This window comes from Pinus tabuliformis, chromosome 6 (assembly GCF_031772625.1).
Source record: "Pinus tabuliformis cultivar Carrire ecotype Pingquan chromosome 6, CPIR1, whole genome shotgun sequence".
In the NCBI taxonomy this organism is placed as follows: domain Eukaryota; kingdom Viridiplantae; phylum Streptophyta; class Pinopsida; order Pinales; family Pinaceae; genus Pinus; species Pinus tabuliformis.
In genome coordinates, this window is record NC_142292.1 from 1,539,118,422 (window position 1) to 1,539,125,010 (window position 6,589).

The 6,589-nt window shown below is 36.0% G+C and overlaps 1 long non-coding RNA gene across 1 annotated transcript; it reads right to left on the reverse strand.

Moving 5' to 3' along the window:
* Positions 1-5,627: 5,627 nt before the first annotated feature.
* LOC149264590 (uncharacterized) lies at positions 5,628-6,193 on the reverse strand. Its single transcript, XR_016250100.1, has 2 exons — positions 6,134-6,193; positions 5,628-6,005 (listed from the first exon to the last, which is right to left on the reverse strand). It is a non-coding gene; the product is annotated as an uncharacterized LOC149264590 (long non-coding RNA).
* Between the last annotated feature and the right edge of the window lie 396 nt (positions 6,194-6,589).

Here is a 6,589-nt window from a genome sequence, read left to right on the forward strand (position 1 = left end):
GAAAAATTAGTGCTATAATTCAATAAGGAAAGAGTAAACTTTTACCAATGAAGAAATTAAATAACATTTTCTTACAAAATATGACATTTTATAAAAAGACATATAATTATCATAATTACATTTTAAAATATTAGTTTTATATATTTATTCATTTATCTTTAAAAACATAATAAAATTTTATTAGGTTTTATTTACTCATTCTATAAAATATAATGATAAAAAAAATATTTTTATGAAATTATTTATTGTAAAATAATTATATTACCATGGTGAAGTTGGGATTATGTTGTTAAACCTAGATATAAGGGAATAATCTATGTGGAATAAAGATGTAGTATAATGAATTTTTGCATGTTGTAAGCCACTTCAAATCTAAGGCCTATTAGCATCCTAAAACTAAAACATCTTACTTATATTTTGATCTATTTATTTGAAATGGAGATATCACGGAGAAACATCCATGCATGCAATTCTATTTCAAATTGATAAAAGAGTCTTCAATGCTTTAATTTATCTTCTGGATATTTGTGTCTATTTTTCTATGTGGCTTACTTTTCCTTACATGTGGAATTTTACACTTTTTGTTCCTCTGTTATTTCTATATATAAGTGTTTTATGAGTGGAAGTCTAGATTTAATAATTTTGCTTGGTAGGTGCTACATGTATTGAAAGACTTATAGTTAGACTTTAAAGGGTTCTAATGACTACAACTTCAAAAAAGAGGAAACATTTTGGCACATAATAAAAGTAATTAAGAAATTGTTTTAAAGTTTTATAGGTATAGTGTGGGGAGAAAGGAGGAATAACTCCTCTATACTATTCAAACTTATGTGATTATCAAGGGTTGATCCAACAATGTAATTCATGCATAAAACATATTGTGTGGTTGGAATACATGTGGTGAGCAGGTAAATAACATTCTAGTGTAAAGGTTTTAACAAGGCTTAAATTCAAAATTTGGACATCAAAGAAGGAACCTATAACTAGAGAATGAACACATGGAATTTTTTGTGAGAGAAATAACTCAAACAAATTGGATTTATAAGTTAGATATTGCTAAAAAAAATGTAGTTCTAGTAGGATATTACTAGTAAAAAATGTTGAAGAGTTGGGAGTGAGGATTAAATTTTCCATAGAAGGACTTATGGATCTCTGAAGAAGATTTCTTTTTGAGAACTCATGTGTTGGCATGATGAAGATAATGAGTTAGTGGAGGAAGGAGAGGACATTGTATAAATAGGGATGGGATATAGATAGAAGTGCCAGTGATTTGTGCACATCTAGATTCCTCCAAGAATATCCAACTTGGAATAAAGATGAAGGATTTACCTCAGGAAAGTTGAGATAATTAGGAACAAATATCTCATTAACGAGAAGAAAACACTCAAATATTTTAGTTAATACTTATTTATGGCAAAAATAGTAGGATGAAAAGTATAAGAAAGGAAAATTTTGAAATAATTTTCCATCAATATGGACCCATAGAAAAAGTTAAATGTTGAATCCCACGTATGTTTGGTAGGGTATGATTTATCATAGTTAATGGTTGATGTGGTCAAGTATAACACAAGAATACGTGGGAGTTCACATTCAATAGGAATTTAATCACCCTTTGAAGGACAAGGGGCATGCATACACATAGAGAAAATAGAGAGAGTAGTGAAGGTTAGTATACGAGATCTTATTAGGTCAAACATTGTTTGAAAATAAAGAATCTTGATAAATTCATGAAGGTAGAAAATATGCATCTTGTGTAGAAATTAAAAGTTATACTAAATGCATATATACGAAAGCATGTCAACAGAATTAGACATAGTGTTTCTAAGGAGATAGCCTATCAAGGGGATTTGCAACAATTTCCCTGCCAGGATCATTGAACTTCGTACAAGTAGATGATCTAAATTCTACACAAATGTGACATGTGTTGTGTTTCTTCATCACAAGAACAATTTTGGCTACCCAAGTGAGAGATACATGAGGTAAAATTCATATGGTAGAGAAAAATATGGATACTACCTTTCTTATTCTTACACAGATCCCTATAAACAACATAGACATGAAAAACCCTTGATTTTCATAAGTGGAATGATTCTAGAAATCCATTCCATCAAATAAACTAGATAAATGCACTGAGTGTGGGGGAAGTTTTCTACAATATGGGGATAATACCAATAATCATTTATTAGCAGAAGGAAGAATTGAATAAATCATGGGGAAAAGAGTGATGTAAGTACTGAGCTGATGAGGAGGAAAATTGGCTGGAATCATAGGGTTATTCAGAGTCAAAAGTTTATTAGAAGCATCGATGGGAATATCAAGAGAAGCATTTTCAAGATTTCCTTCAAAAGGTGTATCATGGGTTTTGTTGGGATATTTCATCCAATAGACATTTCATGAAGAAATAAGGAAGTGCAAGTCATCATTCAAGTGCTTCGAACAATGGAGAGAGGAAAAAGGATGAGGTGATTCTTCCATAGGTTGATTAGATATCATCATATCTTCCATGAGGGTTTCATCAAATTGAATCAAAGTATCAATGAAGTCAAATGAACAAGAATGATTAACATCCTAGTAGGGTGAAGAGTAAAGGTCAATTTCAACATCATGGGAATATATCAATTCAGATTTGGTAGGGCCCATTTTACCAAACATACAAGGAAGGTATCCAAGGATTGGTGGACTTGTTAGAATCACATGCATTGGAATAAGGATCAAGTTAGACATAATGGTAAGAACTCAACTTAGGTTCAACAACAACCATTTCACCAAACATACTTATATCCTCAAGAAAGGAATTATATAGGGATATATGGGCCCATTTGAATCATATAAAGGGAGTGAGAATTAAGTTCAATGCCATGAGAAGGACTCAACACGTGATCAACATCCGCCATTTCTCCAAAAATTATAATTTCCTCAAGAGAAGGATTAATGCACGGATTAGTGGATCTATGAGAGCCATGTGAGAATTATTGAAAGTGCCTTCCCCACTTTGCACTTGGTGAAATGGTGGAGGGTTAATAACCATGTGCTGATACTAGGCTTCAAAAGGACTTGTCATATTAACACGTTGATGAGAAACACATTAATGGAAGAAAAGTCGATGAATCTCATCTATAGATAGGCACTACTGTGTGAGATGGTCTTTCCCAAAACCTTACAAGGAAAATGATTTTTCCTCTTATTCTCTTTTGAGACACCCGTAACGTTATCTTGGGTTTGCGATGCTCCTTTTTCCTCATTTAAAGGTTTAGATTTATTCTCTTTCCTTTTACCCCCTAATTTGTAAAGGTTTGTTGTTGATGTGGACTCAATTGACTTGACCACAAAAGTGGGTACAAGAGTGTTAGGAGTCTGAGTATGAGGCTTTCTAGCTAGGGTACTAGACTATATACTTATTTGAACCATTTGAAAGGCTAGCTCACCAATGCTTTGAGAAGAGATGTACCCCACTACATGATAGGCATGAGTTCTTGGTTTGTCATTCATAGGATCAGTCGATGATGAGGAGCATTAGAAATGCACCTACTTGAGAATATAACAAGTCAAGCTTATGGGCATGGTACGATGCATTACTCCTCAATTTGGGCTCTTACCATGGCTACATCTTCAATAATACTAGGTGCAAAGGACTGTATGAACCACTCACGCAAGAATTCATTAAGGAACTTGGTTCCAAAGAGACTTCATCTTGTTCTACTATCATGAATATTATAATAAATGTGAGTGGAGTTATCTTTATAGAAGTTGATGAGAATATTTCCTCTAATCGCTTACCTAACATGGAATTGAAAGTGATTGACAAAATCCTATGTCAAAGACGTGAAATTATCATAAGTTTTGCACTTAAAGAAGCACCTTTTGTAAGAGTCCACTAGAATAAGCGAAACCTTATGCTACCATACATGTAATATACCTATTGTGATTAACCCCACGTAAGGTAATTTTAAATTACCAATCAGCTAATCAAACCTGCGTAAAAGTAATTTTAAATTACATATCAGTTACAACTAATTCTTGGCATTGGTTAAAGGGATCAGCAAGCACCCTAACAGGGAGGGAGGAACAGGCAGAGAGAAGAATTCCAGGAGAGAGCAGACAGAGAAAGAGGTTAAGTCTGGTAGAGACCAGATAACCTGAGAGAGAGGTTAAGTCTGGTAGAGACCAGATAACCCAGCACAGGAGTGCATGTGTCTTGTTGAGGGCTGTAGGCCTGCAAGACTGCTCGGGGGGAGAATCCAGTGTGAAGTGGATCTCAAGGTTGGGAGGATAAGAGCAAAATAAATGCAGGTGGATCCCCGAAGAAGGCACGACGGTAGCAGATTGCCAGGTATGCATTTCTAAAGAGCTCTGACTTGAGTAACAGATGAAGATAGCATACAGACAGGTTCAGGTATTATGTTTCTTTATCTGGTTATTAGATGCTACAATTATCTATTAATCCTTTTAGACATTAAACAATGATAGTTGTAGCGGTTATATATGGTTAATGCATATAGTCTATCCTGCAGAACTAGTTTTCGTGATTAAATTCATCGCTGTAGAAACTAGAGTGTTTAAAGAAAATGCCAGATTAAGATTAAACCCTGAAGCGGTTAAGAGACCGCAGAGTACATTAATGAATAGAAATGTATGAATGCATGTATGGAACCATTGGCTACGAACGTAGTCAAATAACCCGTCTCAAAAAGTTACAGTTCTTAAATAATAAAAAGAAAAAGTCATGAAACGGTGCTCAGACGGGTGTCATTACTGTATGAGTCACAAAGATACTTCATGGATACCATAGTGAAGGGCCGAGGCCCTTTAATAAACAATAACATTGTGAAAGTAAAATTATTTAGAACGGCCGTGAGGGTTATGCTCACAGTTAAAACCCAGCGGAACGTTTAACCATAGAAAATATCACATAGCTGTACAAGATGAGTATTAACGTTACATGCAGAACATTGATATGAATTTAACATGATATAGAAACTGTGGAAATTAAACAATATGCCTTTACCAGGCTTAGATATCACGGGTCACAAGTATATAACCCTGAGTGTGGCGAAAAGGGTTCGACTTGCATTCATTAATTCAAATGCAAGCCTTAACCCTACAGTCGCATTAAAGAGGACATGAAATATGGTAATGAACTCGAATACTAAATCTGAACCATATGGTAGCTCGACTACTGATGCATATTAAATATAGCTACTTATAAAAGACTGGAGCGTCTTGCCGTATAGAATAACTTCAAACTAAAGAGTCGACAATCATACCAAGTTCGAAACAGAACAAATCCTTTACTTTGGTAAGCCCATAGGGCATTAACTTCATACGCATGACCATATTAAACTATGGTAACAGACAGTTGGGTAACCCCGTGGAATATCACTAGCGTATGAATGAGAACATTAAATTGAACATCAAATAAACAGAAGCTGCATAGATATAGTCGGCAGTGTAATAACAAAATCAACGTTAATCCATTAAGAGGTCGTAGCCAAGCATAAGATGTTCAATACACAGGTAAACTATTCACAATATTTGCTTCAGGAGCCTGATAAGGGACTATAGCCCAATAGAAAGGCGTAACAGAAACAGTAACATAAGGGTTCTATTAAACATGCAAAATACTTGAATATATGAACTCTGAATTAACTGTATCAATTCGAAACAGAGATTTGAACTCAGTTCCAAGTACCCATTTACACAGATTTACAAATGGCTTGTAGCCGTAAACAAACATAGCTAAACCCTCAGGGTTTCACGAGATACAGGTCCGGCATGGGGAGAGGCCGCCTGTAAATCGCAACCAGGGCTTGAACAATAATATCCAGACCTGAGAACACATGAATAACAAGACATAAGTCTCGTTTCGGCCTGTGGAGACCTCCATTCCACTTAACAACAGACACCCTCTACATGACAACGCTTACAAGAATGATGACTCACCCGGAATGACCGTGGACCAGCACACTCTCCTTGCAGGCAGTAGAAGCTGTAAAGTCCAAACCCTCCTGCACAGAAAATACACCATCGTTAACTGGAATAGAGGAAAGCAAAGGTTCAATGAGCTACATAATAAATTGTCAAAGTGCAGGACTGTAAACCTGTATATTATTGCTATGGACAGAGAGGTTCATACCCGAGAGAGAGTGGCAGAACTGGTGCGGTGCGGAGGAAGTTCTGTTGAGTTGAGGTGCGCTCTGGACGCAAATGAACTGAGGCTGAAGAACCCGGTGGCTTATATGATTCCGGCCAAACCCTTGAACCAATCTGAGCCCTACGATTAGATGGAGTGATCGCCATCGTTCGTATGAGCGGGAAGGCTGGCGCGAAAACCATAGATGTACAACCCTCTGAACGTTCACATGGCAATCACATGTCTTCTTTCCACCTGGCCCCATGATGGATGAGCTGGATTAACATCCGCTTACCTCCTGGTGCCGTGTTAAATGAACAAGTATTCAATACATTAAGGTTGTTGCATAAGTGTTGGAGCGAGTAAGGTGTAACGTAACTATACAGGCGTGGGAAGTGACTTGTAGGGGTTAGGTAACAACAAATTTACTTATTTATGGTATAAGTTAGAATGTGATCG